Consider the following 13,376-nt stretch of genomic DNA (forward strand, 5'->3'; position numbering starts at 1 on the left):
ACTCTAGGGTCAGTCTGATGCCTAACCCAGCCTTTATTCCGAAGGTTATAGGCTCTTGCACCCCTATAGAGTTGGCTGCCTTCTATCCCCCGCCTTTTGCCTCGGAAGAGCACAGGCGGTTGCATACTTTATGTCCTGTCCGCGCGCTGCGTGTTTACATAGACAGGACTCAGGGTTGCAGGAAAGGTGACCAGTTGTTTGTATCCTGGGCGAATCCACACACGGGAAAGCCAGTGTCGAAACAGCGCCTTTCCCATTGGGTAGTGGCGGCTATTGCCTTGGCTTACTCTAGTAAGGGTCTACAGCCCCCCGCGGGCTTACGTGCGCACTCTACTAGAGGTTTGGCGACCTCCTGGGCACTCTTTAAAGGGGTGTCTATTCAGGAGGTGTGTGCGGCGGCGTGCTGGGCTTCGCCCCACACGTTCGCTAGATTTTATAGGTTGGATGTTACGGCTCCAACGCTATCACACTCAGTCCTCAGTTTGGGTTCCTCTTAGGACGTAGTTCCTAGAGTGTGAGGGTCCATTCTGGGCCAGTTGTCATTTTACAGGCAGGTCTGGCAATACGGGAGTAAGTATATTCCCATAGTGAGATACGAAACGAATACTATGAAAGAGAACTTTAGGTTATTTACATAACCCCGGTTCTCTGAGTAGTATTCGTGAGTATCTCACCGGACCACCCTTCTTGCTTTAGAAGCGAGAAAGAGGTTGCTTGTTTTGAATGACAACAGACGCCGTGTGTACGTCTTATATAGACGGAGGGTCCCGTCCCTCGTGACACAAGCGTCGCCTGGGCCAGCCAATGGGCTGGCGCAGTGTAATTCAGTTTCTGATGAGGTCACGCAGGGGGCGTTCCCATAGTGAGATACTCACGAATACTACTCAGAGAACCGGGGTTATGTAAATAACCTAAAGTTTTGTCTCTGCCTTGTAGCCCCACATTTAGGTCATTCAGGTGTTTGAATATGTCACTCAGAAAGCAGACATCAGCCATGAAGTTGTCGTCCAGTATGCGATTCAAGTGTGTTTCTGCCTTCGTTTGCTTGCTGCTGCTGCGGAGGAAAGTTGTAATCTCCTCTCTGAGATCACAGAAACGCTCCAGTGCCTTGCCTTTGGACAGCCACCTGACGTCGTTATGCAAAAGCAGATCGTGGTGCTCAGCAGACATTTCTGACAGCAGCTTGCGGAATAAGTTAATAATAATAATAATGTTGGAGGCTCGAAGTGGAGCGAATAAAATTAATTGTAGCCATCACATTGTCCATTGTTGTTTTAAGCTCCCCGCTTAGTTTGTTTAGAGTGTTATATTCACGTTCTGTAGGCTACTATCAGGGCTGCCAAGTTTCACCAAAAGTTTGGAGTGAGATTTTTTTGGTGGTGGAGCGACCCAAAACTGTGCACGTTTTGGCGGCAGCGGCCCCTCTCTCCCACCCAATTATTTGTGCTAGTTTCCTGCAATTTTACATGTTGTTCATAATAAACCAGCACAAGAAATGAAAATAATTAACATTTTATAAAACAAGACAAAAATTCAGACAATATATCATATTTATGAAATCTTAATGAACAAATACAGTAGCCTACAGACTCTAAAAGAAAATTGGGCCCCATCAACAGGACTCAGCCCCTTGGTCAGCAGCAGAAAGACCCTTGGTCATCATCTTATATACAATGCATTGCTCATAGATGGCTATCATGTTATACAGTAGGCTACATACCAGGGTTTTTCCTGGGTCAGAATGAGGCCTTGGTGGTTGATCTTGTGCGCGCGTAGCGCGGCCATTTTTTTGGGGAGGGACCCCCAATTGTTGTATTTGTATTGTAAATTGCAATTACTATTTATTATTACTATTGTAGGAGCCAGATATGGTCCTGTGATACGTGTTGTAATTCACTGTGTGGGCATGGGGTGGCGCTGTCACAATACCTGAGGCAGGTGTATATCAGGTAAAAAATATAGCAAAAGCTGTTCTATGTTAAAATATTTTTAAATGTTGTAGGACTAGGTTTTAAATGTCTGGATTTCCATCCCTTGTCTTAGTCTCATTGAACTCAAGCTGGGTGGGGGTCAGACTTCTGTGCAGCCTCCTTAGCCCAGTGTGCCTGCAGCGCAGCGACCGCTGCATCCACCTTGGAGCTCAGGAACTCTGGAGCCTCCAGCATGTAGAGAAGTTCTTCGTTGTCCATCTCCAGCAGCATCCCTGTGACCTTGGCAGCTAGACTGGGGTGAGTTTCCTTGATAAGTTGGAAGAGATGCTCACCTGGAGGGATGGAGAATCAAACAAATCAGTAACAGTTATTATACAGTATAGCTAATGGGGGATCTAAAGATCGTAAAGTAGACTCACCCAGCAGCTGTTTCCGCTCCTCAGGAGGAGTGGCGGCCAGCATGGAGGCAGTCAGCGAAGCAGGCTGCTGCTGCTGCTGCATGGGGACCTGGGACCAGTGTGCCTGCAGCGCAGCGACCGCTGCATCCACCTTGGAGCTCAGGAACTCTGGAGCCTCCAGCATGTAGAGAAGTTCTTCGTTGTCCATCTCCAGCAGCATCCCTGTGACCTTGGCAGCTAGACTGGGGTGAGTTTCCTTGATAAGTTGGAAGAGATGCTCACCTGGAGGGATGGAGAATCAAACAAATCAGTAACAGTTATTATACAGTATAGCTAATGGGGGATCTAAAGATCGTAAAGTAGACTCACCCAGCAGCTGTTTCCGCTCCTCAGGAGGAGTGGCGGCCAGCATGGAGGCAGTCAGCGAAGCAGGCTGCTGCTGCTGCATGGGGACCTGGGACCAGTGTGCCTGCAGCGCAGCGATCGCTGCATCCACCTTGGAGCTCAGGAACTCTGGAGCCTCCAGCATGTAGAGAAGTTCTTCGTTGTCCATCTCCAGCAGCATCCCTGTGACCTTGGCAGCTAGACTGGGGTGAGTTTCCTTGATAAGTTGGAAGAGATGCTCACCTGGAGGGATGGAGAATCAAACAAATCAGTAACAGTTATTATACAGTATAGCTAATGGGGGATCTAAAGATCGTAAACTAGACTCACCCAGCAGCTGTTTCCGCTCCTCAGGAGGAGTGGCGGCCAGCATGGAGGCAGTCAGCGAAGCAGGCTGCTGCTGCTGCTGCATGGGGACCTGGGACCAGTGTGCCTGCAGCGCAGCGACCGCTGCATCCACCTTGGAGCTCAGGAACTCTGGAGCCTCCAGCATGTAGAGAAGTTCTTCGTTGTCCATCTCCAGCAGCATCCCTGTGACCTTGGCAGCTAGACTGGGGTGAGTTTCCTTGATAAGTTGGAAGAGATGCTCACCTGGAGGGATGGAGAATCAAACAAATCAGTAACAGTTATTATACAGTATAGCTAATGGGGGATCTAAAGATCGTAAAGTAGACTCACCCAGCAGCTGTTTCCGCTCCTCAGGAGGAGTGGCGGCCAGCATGGAAGCAGTCAGCGAAGCAGGCTGCTGCTGCTGCTGCATGGGGACCTGGAGCTGGGGAGGAGCCATGTGCTGCTGTGGGTAGTGAGGCATGATGTAGGAGGGCATGTTCTGGAAGTACTGAGGTTGCACACTCTGGGTGGCCCAGCCAGGAGGAGGTCTCAGTTGATCCAGCTGGTTGGTGAGGTAGTAGGTAGTACCACCACAGGTCTGGGGCTGTGGAACGGGAGCCATGACGTATCCAGACGGTGGAGCAGGCTGGTAGGGGTCGATGACTAGGTCGGGCATGCCGCAGACACTGTACTCTTCTGTGATAAACGCCTGTTGGTGTGCTTGGCGGTCCTTCCTGCTCCGGGCCAGGGCCACATACAACGGCTTGTTGGCCACGACGCGGCCGTTCATCTCAGTCATGGCCTTGGTGGCGTCCTCGGGGGAGGAGAAGCGCATGAAGCCGAAGCCCTTGCTGCGTTGACCTTCCATCATCACCTTCGCACTGGTGATCGTTCCGAAGGAGGAGAACGCTCGGTGCAGACGCTCATCGTCCCAGCCATCATCCAGGTTCTTCACGTACAGATTGACACCCTGGTAAGCGAAAAAACCTGTTTAGTGAGATGTTTTTCATACCTCAAATACATCAACAATAACTATGTGTAAATAGTATCGACTTCTGTGTTAGTATCAGAGAACTGGAGGCCACAAACCTGGTATCTGGTCATACGCTCATGCTTCATGTGTTCAAACCGGTGCTTCAGCGCGGTCTGGCGCTCTCTTCTCTTCTGGGCACGGCCCACGTAGACCTTTCTCCCGTCGATGTTCTGACCATTCATGTCGTCGACAGCCTTCTGGGCGTCCTCATGCCTTTCGAAGCAAACAAAACCGAAACCCCTGGACTGACCCTTGACATCAGTCATGACCCGGACTCTCAGGGTTGGTCCATATATTTCAAACTTTTCCTTCAGTTTTTGGTCATCCATATCCTTGCCATGGTTTTTTATGTACACATTGGTGAACTCTCTGGCCCTGGCTCCATGTTCAGCCTCTCGTTCTTTGTTAGATTTGAAGTGTCCAATAAACACTGGTTTGTCATTGAACAGCATGCCATTCAGCCTCTTAATGGCTCTCTCAGCAGCCTCCTGGCACTCATATTGCACATAGGCATGGCCTTTAGATTGGCCATTCTCATCACAAACCACCTTACAGGAAAGGACCTTTCCAAATGTAGAAAACGTGTCGTAGAGGGCCTGGCTGTCAATAGATTCCTCCAAGTTCTTGAGGAAAACATTGCCTACCCCACTCTTCCTCAGTGAAGGGTCAAGCTGAAACCACATGATGCGCATAGGTCTTCCTTGGAGGTCATCAAAGTTCATCGTTTCCAGAGCAAGCTCTGCATCAGCGTGCTGTTGAAAGTTGACATAGGCATACCCCAAGGATCGTTGGGTGATCTTGTCCCTGCACACTCGGATGGTAGTTGCACCTGCAGAGCTGAATTTCTCATCCAACATTGTCTCAGTGGTATCCTGGTGGAGATCTCCAACATACAACATACACGCCATATTTAGTTATGTTAGAAAACTTCTCCTAACCCTAATATTTGTGTTAATATTTTAGCTTTGGATATTCTTGATAATAATCAAATGTGTGCTCTATGCAGAGGAATTGCAGGTCATTTAAATGATAACACTGTTGTTTACACTAGAACTGGTTCTAGAACCCCAGTTGTGTGGTCCTCGTTTGTTACATCATCACATTCTCAACTGTGTACCCATAGAAATCCTTGATGTTATATCTACATTTCTATATGCAAATATGTTAACTACTCATTGTTACCTGAAGGGCTGTAGCCAGCAGTGTATGTTGTACAGAGTTTGGGTTTTTCTCCCATGTTGGGGTTCAGGAGACCTTCGCTAGGAGATGTATTTAGTGCACTCTGAACCACATACAGTATGGAGGGAATAGATATTCGGAGGAGAAAAGTATTTTGCACATATATACTATGTATATCAGAAGCACTGTTTTCATCAAAGACCCTAAAGAGGCAATGCATTTCTTATGATAGATAGATAGATAGATAGTTTATTAGTCACACGACCAAAGCCGGTGGAATTTGTTCTCGCTGCCTGCTCTGCGCTGACTCGGTCAATAATGTGTAGTGAATTAAATGACTAGTTACTTAGTGAAATCAAACTCATATATCGCAAACATAATGGGCATTTTTATCTTGTGGCCATCCACAATTATATGAATTGATTTAAGAAACATAATGACTGATTGCGTTGATGTCAATATTGACATTTTTTCAGAATAATAATGAGCAACTAGAAACTGTATGTGTATTGCATTATTTATGCTTTTCTGAATAACATTTTCGTATTCAGGTACATCCCTAGTTTCAAATCGTATTGTTTGTTCCCAGATCTATAAACACAGAGATGTTTTGATGTTTGATGACGGCTACAGAATAGCGATCCCTTTTCAATAATGTGTAGTAAATGAAATGACTAGTTAGTGAAATCAAAGTCCTATCTTGCAAACAGAATGGATTTTTTAAATAGTGTATAACAAATGATTGAACGATTGTATACTGTATAATAAATGAGCCCACTGCACTTGAATAAAAGCTCTTACTTAGTTTTCCAAAATGAGATTAATCAAATAGAGGTAAACAAATCTTGCTGATCTCAAATGTTATTGTTTGGCCCAGATCTAGAAGCACAGAGATGTATTGGCCTCTGAAGATAGTTTGAGAATTGATCACAGTCAGCGGTATTTAATGACTTTCCAAAATGTACAATCCAAAATGCAGAGATATCAAGTCTCTCTCTACAGGACCACACTGTTGATATTCTGATCACTGACACAGTAAAGGACACTCAGACATAGCAGAGTACATTTTGTTCATTTGGTAATGAAATAATTTATTAATACTGTAATATTTAAAAATATAGCAAAAGCTGTTCTATGTTAAAATATGTTTAAATGTTGTAGGAGTAGGTTTTAAATGTCTGGATTTCCATCCATTGTCTTAGTCTCATTGAACTCAAGCTGGTCGGGGGTCAGACTTCTGTGCAGCCTCCTTAGCCCAGTGTGCCTGCAGCGCAGCGACCGCATCATCCACCTTGGAGCTCAGGAACTCTGGAGCCTCCAGCATGTAGAGAAGTTCTTCGTTGTCCATCTCCAGCAGCATCCCTGTGACCTTGGCAGCTAGACTGGGGTGAGTTTCCTTGATAAGTTGGAAGAGATGCTCACCTGGAGGGATGGAGAATCAAACAAATCAGTAACAGTTATTATACAGTATAGCTAATGGGGGATCTAAAGATCGTAAAGTAGACTCACCCAGCAGCTGTTTCCGCTCCTCAGGAGGAGTGGCGGCCAGCATGGAGGCAGTCAGCGAAGCAGGCTGCTGCTGCTGCATGGGGACCTGGGACCAGTGTGCCTGCAGCGCAGCGACCGCTGCATCCACCTTGGAGCTCAGGAACTCTGGAGCCTCCAGCATGTAGAGAAGTTCTTCGTTGTCCATCTCCAGCAGAATCCCTGTGACCTTGGCAGCTAGACTGGGGTGAGTTTCCTTGATAAGTTGGAAGAGATGCTCACCTGGAGGGATGGAGAATCAAACAAATCAGTAACAGTTATTATACAGTATAGCTAATGGGGGATCTAAAGATCGTAAAGTAGACTCACCCAGCAGCTGTTTCCGCTCCTCAGGAGGAGTGGCGGCCAGCATGGAGGCAGTCAGCGAAGCAGGCTGCTGCTGCTGCTGCTGCATGGGGACCTGGGACCAGTGTGCCTGCAGCGCAGCGACCGCTGCATCCACCTTGGAGCTCAGGAACTCTGGAGCCTCCAGCATGTAGAGAAGTTCTTCGTTGTCCATCTCCAGCAGCATCCCTGTGACCTTGGCAGCTAGACTGGGGTGAGTTTCCTTGATAAGTTGGAAGAGATGCTCACCTGGAGGGATGGAGAATCAAACAAATCAGTAACAGTTATTATACAGTATAGCTAATGGGGGATCTAAAGATCGTAAAGTAGACTCACCCAGCAGCTGTTTCCGCTCCTCAGGAGGAGTGGCGGCCAGCATGGAGGCAGTCAGCGAAGCAGGCTGCTGCTGCTGCTGCATGGGGACCTGGGACCAGTGTGCCTGCAGCGCAGCGACCGCTGCATCCACCTTGGAGCTCAGGAACTCTGGAGCCTCCAGCATGTAGAGAAGTTCTTCGTTGTCCATCTCCAGCAGCATCCCTGTGACCTTGGCAGCTAGACTGGGGTGAGTTTCCTTGATAAGTTGGAAGAGATGCTCACCTGGAGGGATGGAGAATCAAACAAATCAGTAACAGTTATTATACAGTATAGCTAATGGGGGATCTAAAGATCGTAAAGTAGACTCACCCAGCAGCTGTTTCCGCTCCTCAGGAGGAGTGGCGGCCAGCATGGAGGCAGTCAGCGAAGCAGGCTTCTGCTGCTGCTGCATGGGGACCTGGAGCTGGGGAGGAGCCATGTGCTGCTGTGGGTAGTGAGGCATGATGTAGGAGGGCATGTTCTGGAAGTACTGAGGTTGCACACTCTGGGTGGCCCTGCCAGGAGGAGGTCTCAGTTGATCCAGCTGGTTGGTGAGGTAGTAGGTAGTACCACCACAGGTCTGGGGCTGTGGAACGGGAGCCATGACGTATCCAGACGGTGGAGCAGGCTGGTAGGGGTCGATGACTAGGTCGGGCATGCCGCAGACACTGTACTCTTCTGTGATAAACGCCTGTTGGTGTGCTTGGCGGTCCTTCCTGCTCCGGGCCAGGGCCACATACAACGGCTTGTTGGCCACGACGCGGCCGTTCATCTCAGTCATGGCCTTGGTGGCGTCCTCGGGGGAGGAGAAGCGCACGAAGCCGAAGCCCTTGCTGCGTTGACCTTCCATCATCACCTTCGCACTGGTGATCGTTCCGAAGGAGGAGAACGCTCAGTGCAGACGCTCATCGTCCCAGCCATCATCCAGGTTCTTCACGTACAGATTGACACCCTGGTAAGCGAAAAAACCTGTTTAGTGAGATGTTTTTCATACCTCAAATACATCAACAATAACTATGTGTAAATAGTATCAACTTCTGTGTTAGTATCAGAGAACTGGAGGCCACAAACCTGGTATCTGGTCATACGCTCATGCTTCATGTGTTCAAACCGGTGCTTCAGCGCGGTCTGGCGCTCTCTTCTCTTCTGGGCACGGCCCACGTAGACCTTTCTCCCGTCGATGTTCTGACCATTCATGTCGTCGACAGCCTTCTGGGCGTCCTCATGCCTTTCGAAGCAAACAAAACCGAAACCCCTGGACTGACCCTTGACATCAGTCATGACCCGGACTCTCAGGGTTGGTCCATATATTTCAAACTTTTCCTTCAGTTTTTGGTCATCCATATCCTTGCCATGGTTTTTTATGTACACATTGGTGAACTCTCTGGCCCTGGCTCCATGTTCAGCCTCTCGTTCTTTGTTAGATTTGGTTTGTCATTGAACAGCATGCCATTCAGCCTCTTAATGGCTCTCTCAGCAGCCTCCTGGCACTCATATTGCACATAGGCATGGTAGCACATTGTTGTTGTTGTCGTCAGGTGTTGACCCCGGAAGGGCAAATAGGTTTGACCGCAAGGGCGCTAAGTTTGTTATTGTTATTGTTTGTACCAGTGATTAAGCCATTGATGGCACATAGTAACACAATAAATGTTTATTATGCAGCAAACCAACGACTACGGATCTTATATAACCAACAGCAACACATCAATTTAGGACCGCGTCAACCGGACAATCCGTCGGGTTAAGCATCTCTACCTCATCTACCTCTCTAAAAAAAAGGGCGTGGCAGTTTCTCTACCAGGAAGTGGTCTTGGTGACAAATAAATGCTTGCAATCAACTCAGAATCATGAAAAATGCCTAGTTTCACCCCTCAAAAGTTACTCAAGTCCAATTTAAGCATTTTCGAATTTTCAAAAATCGGTTATCGGTACCCCAACTTTGAGCAGTTTTTTATGAGGTTTCCCACAGAAGTTGAATTTCAACCTTTTAGTACATGTTATTACACACCTTTAGAAACACATTGGTGAAGAACATTTTTGGTAACAATTTACTTCGCAGATTTTCATATGTTTCCCTTACTATCAAGATGGCGGCGCGCACAGACGCAGCGCGGCTCGGAGTGGCTTCAACACTGGTGTTCTTTAGTGTTTTTAAGTACATTTGTATGTACATTTTTATTTTAGTACTTATCGGGGACGGTTGTGTAAATAGTACCTACAGCAGACTAGACTTACTAGAAGTTGGTGCGAAAAACGAGGGGACTGTAACGGCGGAGTTCTTGAAACAACAAAGGATCCCATTCGACCTCGCTCGGTCGCCGGGTGAAAAATACTACGCGATCCCAACACTCAAGCGCAAACGTCGGAGGCGAGACCGTAAGCAACGCCGAGGAAGAAGGGGGGGCCTGCTAGCCAGGCTGAGGCGAAGCCCGGATAAGCCAGCTTTGCCAAGTATTTTCCTATCCAACGTCAGGTCCCTGGCTAACAAGATGGACGAATTGAGACTACAGGTCGTCACAAATAACATCGTGGGAGATAGCTGTGTGATTATTCTCACTGAAACCTGGCTAAATGACACTATCCTGGACTCCGCGGTAAGCCTGGAAGGGAGAACCCTTCACCGGGCAGACCAGACTTTGCTTAGTGGAAAGACCCGCGGAGGTGGGCTCATTATATCTACGAAGGATAGCTGGTGCTTAAACACGAAAACTGTAAGTAGCCACTGCTCCCCAAACCTGGAATACTTGACTGTTAAATGCCGACCCACTTACCTCCCGAGGGAATTCAATGCAGTGTATATCACAAGCGTTTACATTGCACCAAATGCAGATGGTAGCTTAGCATTGGCGCGGCTATATGACGTCATCAGTGGTGAACAGAGCGCCCAGGCAGTCCACATTATCGCCGGAGATTTTAATCATGCCGACCTGAAGGTAGTACTACCCAAGTTCTATCAGCATGTTAAATGTGCAACAAGAGGAGAAAAAACACTGGATAAGGTATACACCAACATCAAGCGTGCTTACAAGGCTAGACCGCTAGCTCATCTAGGCATGTCTGACCATGTGTCAATCCTCCTGATCCCAGCCTACACTACCATGAGGAAAAGTGCTCCCATCACCACTAAGACTGTCAGAACCTGGCCAGAAGGGTCCGCTCCACTGCAGATCTGCCTAAATGACACCTCATGGCAGGAATATGAGCATGAGGACCTGGAACAGTTCACGTCGTCGGTTCTGAACCACATAGTGAACTGCGACAACTCAGTCACCGTGGACAAACGGGTCCGGGTCTACCCCAACACGAAGCCATGGATGACTGGGAAGGTCCAAAAACTGATCAATGAGAGGGACAACGCCTTCTTCGCAGGGAAGGGCACACTGCTGTACAGCACCACCAGGGCTAACCTAAAGCACGGCATCCGAGAGGCCAAGGCAGACCACAGAGAGAAGATTGAGGAATGCTTCCTGAGCAACGACTCCAGGCGGATGTGGCAGGGGGTTCAGCACATGACAAACTTCAGAGCCAACAGGCTCACAGCCGCAGAGGATGACCCCCTGCTGGCGGAAAAGCTGAACTCCTTCTACGCCCGGTTCGACGAGGGGCGAACGGAGGTAACCACAACACAAACACCACTCTCTCCAGCTCTCAGCAGCCTCACCCTCACAGAGCATGAAGTGAGACGCGTGCTGAAGGCGGTGGACCCCAGGAAAGCCTCTGGACCGGATGGCGTCCTGGGACGGGTGCTGAGGGACTGCGCCGACCAGCTGGCCGGGGTTTTCATCAACATCTTCAACCAGTCCCTGTCCCAGGCCACCATCCCACCCTGCCTGAAAACCTCAACTATCATCCCAGTCCCGAAGAAAAGCACGGTGAGCTGCCTAAACGACTACCGCCCGGTGGCACTCACACCAATCATCATGAAGTGCTTCGAGAAACTAGTCCGGGCCCACATACTCACACGCCTCCCGCCCAACCTGGATCCATACCAGTTCGCCTACAGAGCCCACAGGTCCACAGAGGACGCCATCGCGACGACTCTCCACGCCACTCTATCCCACCTGGAGAGGGGAAACAGCTACGCGAGACTGCTCTTCGTGGACTTCAGCTCCGCCTTCAACACCATCCTTCCAGACAGGCTAGTGACCAAACTATTAGACCTGGGTCTATCACACTCTATATGTGCGTGGATCAAGGACTTCCTGACCGACCGCCCCCAGAGGGTGCGGGTGGGCCCCCACACCTCCACAGCCCTCAGACTCAGCACTGGGTCCCCCCAGGGCTGCGTGCTAAGCCCCATCCTCTACAACCTCTACACCTACGACTTCACCCCCGTCCACCCCAGCAACTCCATCGTAAAGTTTGCAGACGACACCACCGTGGTGGGATGTATCTCGGGGGGGGGACGAGGCGGCGTACAGGGATGAGGTAGAGCAACTGAGCAAGCTGTGCAAGGTTAACAACCTGCTGCTGAACAAGTCAAAGACCCAGGAAATCATCGTAGACTTCAGGAGGAAAAAGTCTGAGATCCAGCCCCTGCTCATCGACTGAGAGAGCGTGGAGAGAGTCTCAACCCTCCGATTCCTGGGGACGCACATGCGGGATGACCTGACCTGGAAGGACAACACAAAAGGCACCATAAAGAGGGCACAACAGCGGCTATACACCCTGAGATGCCTCAGGAAGGAACACAGCAAGCAGGAGATACTGGTGACCTTTTACCGCGGCGCAGTGGAGAGCATCCTCACCTACGGCATCTGCAACTGGTTCTCCAGCTGCACAACAGCGGAGAGAAATGCGCTACAGAGAGTCGTGAGAACAGCACAGAAGATCACCGGCGCCCCCCTCCCCTCTCTGGAAGAGCTGTACAACACACGCTGTCTCAGGAAGGCCTCCAAGATCTCCAGGGACCCGACCCACCCTGGGTACGTACACTTTACCAGGCTGCCCTCGAAAAGGCCGCCAAATTGCGTCACACATGGACCGAAGCTTCATGTTGCTTCATTTGCTCTACTTCGCCATCAAGTGGACAATAAATGTATAGCAGGCAGAGTGATAATGACACCGTGGCTTTGGTTTGTGAAGCTTTGAATTGAATAAATGTGCTTGTGTTACTAGGAACAACAACATTTTATTCATTTATTCATTTGTATTTAAAAATAACAATTTCTCCACAGTGCTGGGCTTCAGGCGGTTTCTTTTTTTTGAGACGATTTCTCCTGCTTTTGAAAATATCCTTTCACAGGGCACAGATGAAGCTGGGGTACATAGATAATTAACGGCAAGTTTATACAAATTAGGATACACATGTTTGTGTTCTTCCCAATACTGTAGGGGGTTCTGCATCCTTTCGATGTTTGGTTCAGCCAGGTAGGTTTGGACCCCCACTGTTGCGTCTGCAGTTCCATTTTGGGTCCTCGCCTGCAGGACTGTGGTGTCTAAACGACGCTACAGTTTGTTACCTAAAACAGACAAACAGGCTGTCAGTGTCAGTGAATATAATACAATAAGACAATTAGAATGTATCCAGTATACATTACCTTGAGTCACAGGCTGCGAAGCTTCTGATATGGGGGGTTGTGATGACGAGGAGGAGGAGGAGGAGCCAAATCCGAGCCACTTCCCGAATCGGTCACGTGGTACGGCCGGAAGGCGATGCTTCGCTCTTACCACATACGTCATCAACACACGCCTCGTTACGCGCTTCACAAAAATCTGCCTCTGTTACTCGACATACGCTCCGAAGCGTCGGCTTCATCTCGCCATCACTACTCTCTGGCCTTGGGATCATTTCAGACACTCCCATGTTTTTTGTTGTTGATTGATTTGATTCTACCCTTCTGTCTCTTGAGTTGAAGCACTGGCTGTGTTTTTCAATGTGGGACTGTGTTCCCAGAA

This window comes from Nansenia antarctica (genome assembly GCF_963989245.1).
Source record: "Nansenia antarctica genome assembly, chromosome: 1".
NCBI classification, from domain to species: Eukaryota; Metazoa; Chordata; class Actinopteri; order Argentiniformes; family Microstomatidae; genus Nansenia; species Nansenia antarctica.